The following is a 12293-nucleotide window of genomic DNA, read 5'->3' as shown; positions in this document are numbered from 1 at the left end:
CAAAAAGCAAAGGTGCAGCACCAATAAGTTTCACAAGCATATGATTAGTGAACAATTTAAGAACTTATTTTCCAGTATTTAACCAGTTCTCACAAATTTCTTTGCTGCTAGGGAATGAAATGCAGTGAGCATGGCTAAAGTAGTGTGAGAAGGCAAATCTGACTTTTGTTCTTTGAAGGCTGGGTGATGAAAGGAGGTGGAGAGAATGGACGACTTAACTACTGACCTGTGGGGCAGGGGTCACTTGGGAGCCAGTCTTAAATCTAAAGGTCATTGACACAGTGACAGAGCCCAAATCTGCCACTTTTCAGGGATGTCATTGTATTTTTAATACAGCAGGTGCTGAGAGAATCAGAGGGGAGAAGGTGGGTGGAAGAAGCAGCTCAGAAAAGCACTTGGGTTACAGAAGGTAGAGAGATTGCCCTGTGCCCAACTTATATCTGGTTGAATTTATTCAATTTTGTTCTCTCTGTAAGCCATGGGCAGCATTTTCTTTGCACTTTGAGTTGGTCCAATTCTTCTGTGTAAGGAACAGAGCCTCATCCCAATGTATCTTCAGTCCACTTCCTTTCCACATGTGCACACAAATGCACACCCCATCCCTCCACAGGTTATTTCACTGCCTGGGATTGCAAACCCAGCAGAGCACAAGAGAGGAGCCTGTGATAAACTTCTTTTGGAGAAGAGACACCCCAGAACCGAGAACCAGAAAGAGAGGCCAAGAGCAGACAGTCTTTCCTGGGTACGTCTGTCCTGCTGAGTGTCAGTGTCACAGAACAGCACAGAAGAGGTTCAGGATGAGGAGCAGGAAGAAGTTAGTGAGACTCCTGTGGATCTCAGCATGGACTGCACTGGGGATTCAGATGAAGTCTCTGACTTTTACACTGGCCAGCAATGCAGAGAGGTATCCACAAGCACAGGGCAGCAGAGGTTCCCCCGGCATACACCTTTCTACACCTACTGGGGGCACTACCTTAGAGATGGGGAAGGTCCCTCACTTTCTCTGCAATTCCCTACTCTACACCTTGAAAAACAGACTCTTAGGTAGCCTAAAACCTTAATGAAAAGCTAAAGGATGACAGCCTGCAGACAGCAAGTCTCCAGGGAGGTGTTCTGCCTCCAACCCTGTCTGTAGACATTGATTAGCATTGATTTTCTCTTGGTGACTATATTTGGCAAACCCTGGCAGACAGCAGGGCTCAGCCCTGGAGCTGAGAAAGGCCAAGAGCAGACAATATTAACTCTGCCTTCAGATCACAGCAGGGCTGCCATGCTCTGATACATTGATTTACAGCCAACCAGAACGTAACCTATGGATTCCCTCAGCTCAAGACTTCACAGCACTAAATTCCAGCTTTAAAAAGCTTTACACTTACTGGAAAGACCTGAACTCTCAAGAGGAAACTGCAATGCCTAAAAGCACCTTGAGTGGAGGCTATCAGACCTAGTTAACCGCAAGATCTCTGACCAGCTGACCGTGACCTGAAATATTTTACTGCCTGTAGGTTAAAAGATATTTCCGAGGGAAGAATCAGGTCCTGCTGAGAGGCTTTGCAGTGGTCTCTGTGGGACTGAATGGCAAAAAGCCAGCTGCCAGTTGAGAGCTCCCTACAGAGAGAGTGAGCTTGGCAGACTGGATTTGCCAAGAGCACTTGGTGCTGGCACAGCCTGCTTGGGTGGGAAATATTCCCACCACTTGAAAAGAAACTGAAATTACTCAACACTGAAGGGAGCTGCCTGCTCTGGCTCTTCCTCCTGAGCTATGCTGCAAACATTTTTCCCAAATTTCCAGGCACAGAAGAGCAGCCAGCTGCTGTCTGGTGAACATGCCCAGCCACTGTGCTTGGCACAGCCCAGTCTCAAAGGCCACATTTCTGCACAGACATGTGGAGTGCCAACAGGTGCTCACAGCTCTCAGGTTTAGAAGTGAGAAAGTCATGGCAGGTAACTTCAGCAGCATAAGTTTATCTGTCAATTTTGAATAGAATAGCTGAGCAGATACAGAAAACAGAAACCAGACATGTCTGTCTTTCTATCTTTCTGTCTATCTACTATCTATTGATCTATGTTACCTTTAGAATCTCCTTGAAATCAGTTTAAGTTCACTTAAGGTCACATGCAAACAAAAACACACAAATTTTGCCTTTATAATTAAAATAATTCTTCTTTCAGACTAAAGAATAATGTAAGTGAAAAAAATGAAAACAAGAGAGATTGCCATTGCCTGACATAACCTGGATGGACACTACACTTATTGTAGGGACGTAGACTTCTGCCTCTGACATGGACAGACTCCGTTTCTGTATATGTCAGCTGCAGAAAAAAGAGTAACATCACCTTGTTTCTCTTACATCTAACAAGTGATTCAAACTGCCAGTAATTTGGTAATTCTGAAGTAGTGGCTTCAATTAATCTCAAATATTTCCCAAAAGTATTTCCCAACACAGGCTCCTGAACCAAAACAGACATACACTGATTATGTGTTTCTGGTTATCCAATATGTTTTGTATGTCCCTCAATAGTACAGCTGTTAGATTGCTAAAGTAAAATTTTTAAATTCAAAGAAGTGAAAATATTGCTAAAATAATAGTAAAGAAAAAAGTTTCTCTTTCTATTTATCACAACTTCATCAGTTAAATATTTCCAGCAGCTCTCTGTGTGGTGCTGTTAAGATAAATCAAACCAAAGACAGTCTTCTTGAAAACTGGAGGTTCAAGTTAGGCAGGAGTTTGTCATAAATACAGCCTCAAAGCTTGACTTACCCTGACATTTATGTTTCCTTTCATCCTGTCTCTCTGAAGTGAGGAAAAACTCTAGGGCTGGGGCTGTCAGTAAGACTCTTGATCTCGAGGGCTCAACTTGAAACATTTTAGGGTTGCCGTGACTGCTTTTTGGGGTGTTTTTCTTGTAATCTCTGTCCATGAATGCTTTTAAGATACATCAGACAGATGAGGTTGACTGGTCAGACAATTCAGCTGGAAAAGCTGGTAGTGTGGAAGCAGCCTGAATATATTTTTAAAAACGGGCACCTTCAAGTCATTCAATCTCATGTTCCTGAATACACCAGCATATAGAGCCCCTAGCTGCTTTTAAAACCCATGGCCACGGATTTGAGTCTTGAGTCCTCTGGGAGCATTCATCTCCCAGCATGGGCAGAAAGAGGAGAATCAGGGCAGCCACTAAGGCAATCAAGCAGATTGTTTACTACTCTTAGCAAGGCAAGTCCACCACAGAAAATGTCCAGGAAACTCCCCCTAGAGACACATACCCTGCCCCTAGACAGTTGCCTTTTTTTTCTTCTACCTTTCTTATCAATCTCCAGCAGAAACTCTAAAAGTCTTATCTTGATTGGCCAGATTACCAAGATGATCTCCTCTCCATGATGAATAGAAATCAAACTGTTTTTCTCTGTCAGCGAAGCATACATTCCCAGTCCAGACAGTTAAATGAATAGAACCTCTCCTCTCCTCTCCTCTCCTCTCCTCTCCTCTCCTCTCCTCTCCTCTCCTCTCCTCTCCTCTCCTCTCCTCTCCTCTCCTCTCCTCTCCTCTCCTCTCCTCTCCTCTCCTCTCCTCTCCTCTCCTCTCCTCTCCTCTCCTCTCCATCCCAGCTCTCCTGTCATCCTTTCAGTGTCCTTACCCTCCCCCCAATTAATTCCTATGCTTTAATACCATCTGAGAGTCCTTAGTGAGAAGAGGATCTGCTTGCTATGCAGGTGCAAGTTTTCAGCACCACAGCACAACAGCAATGCCACCCGCTCTGCCCTCCTCAGGGCTCCTCTTTGTGAGCCACTTTTTCTTTTCTTCCTTTTTAGCTCAGTGCTGAACAACCCCATGCAGATAATCTGATTATGCTAATTTGTACTTCATGAACCCAAAGTAAGGGGATCTGCAGAGGGTGAGCTGGGCTAGGGATAAGGGTGGTGAAGGCAGGAGAGAGGTTTGGGAGGGGGGGGCACAGACAATGGGTTCAAGTCAGTTAACAAAAAAAGCCGTCTGTATTGCCAAACAAAGCACACTCCGGGTAACCCCTTGCTGCTCTTGACAATTTAGAGTGTCCCAAACTGGCCTGTGCCTCTGAGCAGAAAAGGGAACACGGAGAATATACAATGAAGGGGCACAATGAGAAGTCTGTTTCCTGCTGAATGTTGCTTTTTTTTTTTTTCCCCTCCTTAACTAATCCTTCCCAGAATCTAGTAGTTGAAGTACGCTCCACAAATGGTTTGTCAGGTGGTAGCTATGGCACTAGACAGCTTCTGAGCACACACACCCTCATCTGTCCAGTTAGACTGATGATGCACTCAAAATTTATTGAATAAGGGGCAGTGACTTTGCAGACACAAGCTCACAGCTTGGACTTGTCCCTCTGCAGGAGCTGATGGAGTCCCAGCTTGGTTTTACATCGTCTTCGCTGCAGCAGTAATCAGTCAGGAAACAGCTCTGAGGAAAAGAAAAATATAAAGGATAGGGAAAAAACCATTTTCAAGGTTAAAGCAATCCCAAAGCTGTTTGCATTGGCAGGCAACCCCTGAGATCCATCTAATCTAGCCTCCTGCTCAAGCCATGTCACCCTAGAGTTGTTTGCCCAGGACTGTGCCCAGTCAAGTGTCTCCAAAGATCCTTTGCTATTCCAAGGGAAAATGGGAGAGGGAAGGAAGACAGTTGCTCTGCACTCTGCCTTAAATAGGACAGCTCCTCTTTCTCATGCAGAAGAGACTATTTGTTCAGTTCTGAAGCCCTAAGTAGAATACCTCTGAACACCATTTTATAAAAACAAATGGAGGAGGAAAAATGACTGCCCTGAAGCTGTCATCTCAGGGACAGTCTTGGGTTCAGTTGCATTTGCATTAGGGTATTACATGAATAGGGTAGAAAACATGCAATATCTTCCCAGCATTGCTCTTCTTTATTTGAGATCTCATTTGCTGAATGTGTGGTGCATTACAAGGCCTATATCAGTATTTAACAAAATTAACAAAATAACAATGAATGGAGCCACTGAGCAAAAAAAGAGAAAAAAGGCCTCAGAAATGTAAGATTACCAGGTTAAATTCAAGTATAAAGAGTATTTTGAAATTGTCAGATATTGATGGAAGCATCTATGTTCACTGTATGCATGGAAATGTGCCTTGTTTTCTCTCTTTTCCCTGGGAAGCAGGGAAGTTTATCAGATGTGATCCCAACCAAACAGTATTTTTATGAGCTGTGTCACATTTCACATAAGCAGATCTGATTAAAAAAAACAATTTTAAATCTGAGACAATCAGCAATCCCACATCCTATGCTCCCTGAGTGCTAGATGCCTGGAGCTCTTGGAACACTTAAAATCCACTGATATCTAATGAGCTTTAAAGACCTGGGCTTTTGCCCTGCTGATAGATGTAACACAGAAAAGCCAGTGAATGCAGCAGGACTTAGTGCACAGCAGTAGTTTGAGGTCTGTCATTTGTACTGTTTGAGGTCTTCCTGTATCCTTTTCTTCCTTTCTACAGCAGCTCTTGGGTGAGACCAGACTGGGAAGGATTTGACAAAGCAATAAACAGAGTTAGTACCATAACCTTGAGGAGAAGGTCTTGTTCTGTCTCCTTGTTTTTCTCCTGACCTGAGGGATGACCTGCCCCAAACCACTGCTTTACCTAGCTGTTTTTAATAGAAATAGTGAGTTACAGTAAGCAAAGATGATTATTTTGCTAAATATATACAGGGACTTAAATGCAATGGGCTTTGGCCTCATTTGAAACTATTAAGTTATATACATATGATGTTAATATGTAAGAAGAATATGTGAAGAATGTATTGCCAGCTGTGATTGATTACAACCTTGAAACTAGCTAGGAGTTACTATTACTGACATGTGTTTTTCCAGAAAAAGAGAATCCTGAGCAGTTGGATGAAGCAGGCCCACAACTGTTGCATTACAGTGAGGAAAGGCACAGGAGATGCATTGAGCACCCAGTCCTGAGAATCAGGTACCTACTGAGAGGATAGGGAGGTGCTCAGTGTTTGTTGGAGCTGAACCACAAGTCAATACAATCACCAAAAGCTCACCCAGGGACCGTGACAGCACAGCACTCCTGCATGCCAGTGCTGAGGGAAAGTCACGACTGCAGGGAAAGGCATCCTTTGAATCGCGGTTGGATCAACAGAGGGCTGGAGCTTGTCTCAGTCCCACCAACCAGTCAGCAAGGGATATATCTAAGGATGCAGCAGAGAGATAATCAAGGTAATAAGAGTTAAAGTCTTCTCTATAAATCAGCTCCTTTCAGAAAGAATACTGTTAAGGAACAAAACATGCTAGGGAGAGGCCTAGCAGCCAAGAATTCTAATTTTTGTTAACCTGAATTAAACTCTATGTGAAGTCATCACTGAGTTTACTACTGCAATAAAGAGACAAAATATTGGAGTATTTCTTTGATAGACAGATATATCTTTTTGTATACATCCATAGCCTGAAGCACACACTTTTGCCTACCTGTGTGTCCATGACCTAAGGGTAGACACCAGGGACCTCTTGGAGAGAGCCAGCAGAACTGGTTGCAGCTGCTACAGTCCTAGGCTTCACCTAGGAAAGAACACAGTGCTTCTGCTTCAAAGGCTGCAGAAGAGAAATTTTAAATGGATCCTTAAATGCTTGGGAGAATCTAATCTGGCATGAGGGAGGATGGAGCTGAGGTGGATGTAAGTCAAAGAACACCACTGCTCAGTTTAAAAAAAAAAAACCCCAACATTATTTCTGCACTTTCCAATTTAGCTTGGCACTAAGCAGCTTGCAAGGAAAATAAACCAGAGTAATGTTAAGTTAGGAGAAACTTGGCCATCTGAACTTCCTATGATTTGTTTTCTCTCTTTTTTTTCAGAAAATCTGAAAGGAGACAGGATCTGACCTTCTGAAGGAAAACTGGAAAAGAAGGAGGGTAACCAGAGTGATGAAGCAGGAAGATGCAGAAAGGTGGGGCCTGAGTTTATGAGTTTTGATTGAAGGCATGCACAAGTAAGGTGACAAAAGTGGAATGAACAGCCAGATTCTCAGAGAGACAGACAGGAGACTGACAGGTGTACTAAGCCATGAGTAAATGCTGAGGATGCCATGGAGAAAGCAAGACAACCAGGCAAGCAGTGGGGAGTGACACTGAAAGAAATATGCAGGGTTGATGAATATATGGTGCTGGTGAGAGAGGAAACAGGAAAATGCTCTAGAAGATCAAAGTAAGCAGCTTGATGGAGATAAAAAACTGTTGGAAAACAGGGAAACAAGGCAGAAAACTGTGGAGCAGAGCAAGAATTTGTTTGGAAGGAGACAGACAGCAGTGTGGCACATGGCTACAAATCACAAATGTGGTAGGCTGAGAGCAGACAGTAGAAATGCCCATTTCCATATTGTGACAAGGATTACTATTTTCATCTGACTTGATTTTGATCCACAGGCTTGAGCTTGAGAGATCTTAGAAGATAAAAAAAACTTAACCTAATAATTCATAAAAAGAGATTATTCCTAATTTCCTGAATTGAGGAAGAAGAGTAAGAGTTTTGAGGCATACTGATGAAATATACCAAAGGAGTTCTCTTCCTTTTTTTCCCCCTAAGGCACTATTTTTGAACTCCAGGCCATTGCCTGTAGGACCCCAACAGACATTACAAAATAAAACACTAAATAAACATATCTCACATTAAGCAGCAACTTCACCAGCTATACTTCCATGCTAAGTAGACAGATCTTTTTTTTTTCAAACACAAAAATTAACACAATCCCTCTGAAAAATACTCTGGAGAATGTACAAGTTGGATAACTATTCAGCAGGTGTTTACAGTGGGGTTTTTTAAGGTCAGGATAAAATTCCTTGAGCAACAGAGTAAGTTCAGGTTTGTGCTTTGATTTCACAATGAGCTTTCCACTTTTACAACACAACAGTCCATCTTTAAAATTCTTTTATGCACACTGTGCTGTTCAGATCTCACTATTAGCCTGCTCCCAATTTATGAAGAAAGGGGCATGTGTTCTTCCAGTTTAAAATCAGCAAAACACAAACAATTGTTTCTCACACACACTAACACAGAGACAGGTGTACCCAGCTCACACACTAATACCATCAGCTCACACTGACACAGTTCTCTCAGCATCCTGCTCAAGGGTGAGCAGGATCATTTCAGGTGTTTATCACCGACTGTCTTTAAATTATTGCTGAGATGCCCAGGACAGCTGGAAATTGATCAAATTTTACGTTTTCTTATTTGTTACTCTACTTTTATTACACAGACTGTGTTCTGTGGTCTGATTTCTCTTTTGTGGCTTCCTCTGTTCTCTGCTCTGCTAAGATGCCACCCTGAACATGCAGTAATCTCTCCCTGGTCACCAGCAGTCTTAGAGAAACTGCTGCTCTTATTTCCTGGTAAATAGGAAAACTCATCAAAATGTCTTTCTTGTTTAAATTGTGGTGGTTAACATGCTTTCCCACCTCACTGCTATGAGATCCACCTCCACACCAGTTACCTCTGTGTTGTTTACCCCAAGTCACCAGCCAAGCCCACACAGCCACCCTCTCACTTGCCCACCAGTGGGACTGGGGAGAGAACTGGGAGGGTGAAAGCTCACAGGCTGGGATAATGACTGTTTAATAAGGGAAGCAAAAGCCGCTCACACAAGCAGAGCAAAACGAGGAATTAATTCCCTGCTTGCCGTGGTTGGGCAGGTGCTCAGCCATTCCCAGCAGAGCAGGGTCCCATCCACAGAACAGTGACTTGGGAGGTCAAATGCCATCACTCTAAATGTCCCCCCTTTCCTTTCCCTCCCACTTTACTGAACATATTGTCACATGGTTTGGAACATCCCTGGGGTCACTTGGGGTCTCCTCAGCATGAGGAGGAGCAAAGCCCTCGGCTCTGTTCAGTCAGCAATAACAAAAACATCTCTGTATCATCACCCCTGAGCTCAGCACAAATCCAAAACACAGACCCACTCCAGCCTCGGGGAAGGAAATTAACTTTACCCTAGCCCAGACCAGCACAACTCTGCTTTGGAGAGCAACACTTCAGGTGCAGTGACAGTGCAGTATTATGTATTTGAGGACCTGACTAAAAATTGAAAGTTCAAGCAGGGATTGCTGATCTGCTTCAAAACAGCAGCAGTAGAGGTATCACTGCTGGCATGTTAAAGAATTTGGGTATCTCTACACAAGTTGCAGGCACAGAGGTGGCTGCAGTGCAGATGTTGCTGGCCCAAATTGCGACTTTATTTTTGTGTCACCGTAGGTTCCTTGCGGTCACTGCCATTTTAATTTCCCTCCCTCTCCTTCTTCCCTCAGGCTATCGCACACGAGATAGCCTGAGCAGTTTGTAGTTTTCACTGCCTAGCAATGAAACGGATGCCACTCGGTGGGGATAAACCAGTACTGCAAGGAGTGAAAAAGATTACATCGTTTTAAATCCCGTCAGTAGCTCCGTGGCTGTAGCTGCACGGACGCAGAGCCCTGCTCAGGGGGAAAAAAAAAAAAATTAAGCTGAACTCATTTCTGCTACAGAAATGTATTATGTCTAATTACCTCTAAACTGGGCAAGTCGATATTCTGCTCTAGAAAACAAACTCTGGCTTCTGAGTCTGCAGGACAGAAAATAAGGATTTGTTAATGACAGGGGTAGAAAGAGATCACTTTGACTAAATTAGGATCTCTTCATGTAGATGAAATGAAGATGGAAATGGCCAGGAAATAGAAATGGGCTGCATGCACATAGGTCAGTTCTCAGGGAGCAAATGAGTCACTGGATGCACAGAAAGGAGGAGACATTGAGAATAGGAACTTATTCTGGGAACATGGTACTGATAAAAGGCAAATCAATGAAAATAACAGCTCGCTATTCATACCAAGCTGAAATTATTCTGGGAAAAGTTCAAGTGTTTGCTATGTTGAGTGGCATAAACCTTTTCCCCAGAATGCTTCTACAATTTCAGTTATTTCCTGAAATTAGCTCTTGGTAGGCAAAGAACAAGTTCAAGACCACCTGTGAAAGCTGCAGATCTTCAGACTGCTTTGCTTAATTTCACCATACAGTGAAACTTGGAGCATTGGAAACTTGGAAACTTGCAAAACTTGGGGCCTTTAAAAGTTCTTTTCACCAGCATATGGAAGCTGAATGGAAAAGATAGAAAGAGTTCAGGGAAAATTTAGTAGGGAAAACCAGCCAAAAATTCACAAACTAGTAAACTGAAAGGAGCCTGTCAGAAAGATGGAGAGACTGTTTACAAGGGCATGTAGTGAGAGGACAAGGGGGAACAGCTTTGAGAAAAATGTGTATTTTATGATTGGCTTTTCGCAAATATTAAAATGAATATCATATGTGTTGTGTTAGAAAGTTATGCTGTATTAATCCTCTTAAGTAGTGTGTTAAGTATAGTTTTAGGTTATAACATAAGGTTAAAATAGAAACTATGCCATGTAGGATACTTTTTTTCTAAAGAAAGGACTCGCATTGAGATAGCAGCCACAGGACACCTGAATCTTTCAGAGAAAGAGAATTTATTGCTCCATTATCAGAAGAAACGAACGTCTTCCCACCTTGCTCAGCCCTGAAGACACCATCAGGATTAAGAGGAAGAAGCTGACACTGACCAGACAGAATCCTGTGTTTGAATGGAATTTATGCATCATGGATGAGGTGTATGAATATGCAACAGGCTGTTGCTTTTAAGGGTTAATCTTCTGTTAACGTGGGTCCTTTTTCGGGTTTGTGCTGCCCAGAAAAAGGTACCCAGGCGTCCATAACTCTTTGTTTCTGTTGTCTCATATTGTCCTAATCCAAATTGTCCAAATTATTATTACTCTAATTATATTGCTATTTCAATAACCATTTTATTATCATTAAACTTTTTAAAAACAAGTGATTGGCGTTTTTCACAGCTTCATACTGAAAGAGAATAGATCTAGATAAGATATGAGGAAGAAATTCTTCCTTGTGAGGGTGGTGGGACCTGGCACAGGGTGTCCAGGGAAGCTGTGGCTGCCCATCCCTGGAAGAGTCCAAGGCGAGGCTGGATGGACCTTGGAGAAACCTGGGATTGTGGAAGGTATTCCTGCCCATGAATGAGTATTAAGGTCCCCTCTGAGAAGAACAGTGGATTTGTGTTTACAAACAAGCTGTGGGTCTGCTGGTGGATAAAACCAGCACTGGGAGTGAAAAGAAACAATGGGAAGGATTCCACTGATTGATGAACGGAAAAAGATATTTGCTTTTACAAGGTTTTTAGGTTTGCTGATAGATGAAATTAGACATTGAAAGACCAAAGAAACAATGAAGAAGAAAAACCCCTAAATTCCACAAGAATTAAAAATTAAAAGGGAGGGTTGTACATTAGAGGGAAATCTTTGGTATCAGGCGTATTGGGAAGTCTGTACTTCTCAAGTACCTCAGCCAATGGGGAAAGAGAGAAGGGAAATTGGGATAAAAAGGAGGCTGCATCCTCCAAAAATTTGAGAGATCTCAGGGGAATGCCCCATGTCCTCTCCCTTTATTTGATTAAAGTAAAAGGACTCCTCTGTCTCCTTTTTGGACATAAACCTCTGGTGTTTGTGGATTAATCTCCCTAAGACCTCCAGCCCCAACCATCCTGATTACATGAATTTTCTTCAGATCCTCCGAGTCTGGTAAACAAAGAAAAAGCAAATGTCATGTATATTGGAGTTAGTGGATCTTCAAAAATGTTTCACTTGGGTAGTTCATGAGCAAACTAGCTTTGCTGAAAATACTGTGGGATTGGTGCAACACTGGATATAGAACTTTAAGGAAGCAAAGTTAGCCCTCACTATCAAAATGGATGTAAAGATGGATTAAAGCGCTTCTGCTGAGCTCTGGCAGCATCTGGTGTACATTAATAACCTCAGTAACCTATCAATAGACAGCATCAACCTGGGAAAGACCACATGTGGAACCGACCGTCAGGCTGGTAATGCTCTTGATGAGCTTCAGAAATATTCAACAGGAAAGAAAAAAGAAAAAAACCCCAAAAAACAATGTATCAGGGTAAGCGTAGCGACCTGTGCGCGAAGTGCGCAGGGAAGCAACACAAACGCAACTGGGCCTCTGAGGGAGGCCACAACCGACCTCAAACTGTGCATGGAGCAGGACTACCAGCATTCTGACCAAAAAAAGGCAAACAAAAGGCAGGGCAGGCACCTCGGAGAGCGGAGCCGCGGGCTGAGGGAGGGACAGCCCCGTGAGGCGCCGCGCCCGCCCCGCCCCGCGCTGACGGCGGCCGGCAGCGGCCAAGCCGCGTCCTCAGGGCTCTCCCGTCCCGGGCAGCCGCTC

Source organism: Molothrus aeneus, chromosome Z (assembly GCF_037042795.1).
Source record: "Molothrus aeneus isolate 106 chromosome Z, BPBGC_Maene_1.0, whole genome shotgun sequence".
Lineage (NCBI taxonomy): Eukaryota > Metazoa > Chordata > Aves > Passeriformes > Icteridae > Molothrus > Molothrus aeneus.
This window is presented reverse-complemented; position numbering follows the sequence as displayed.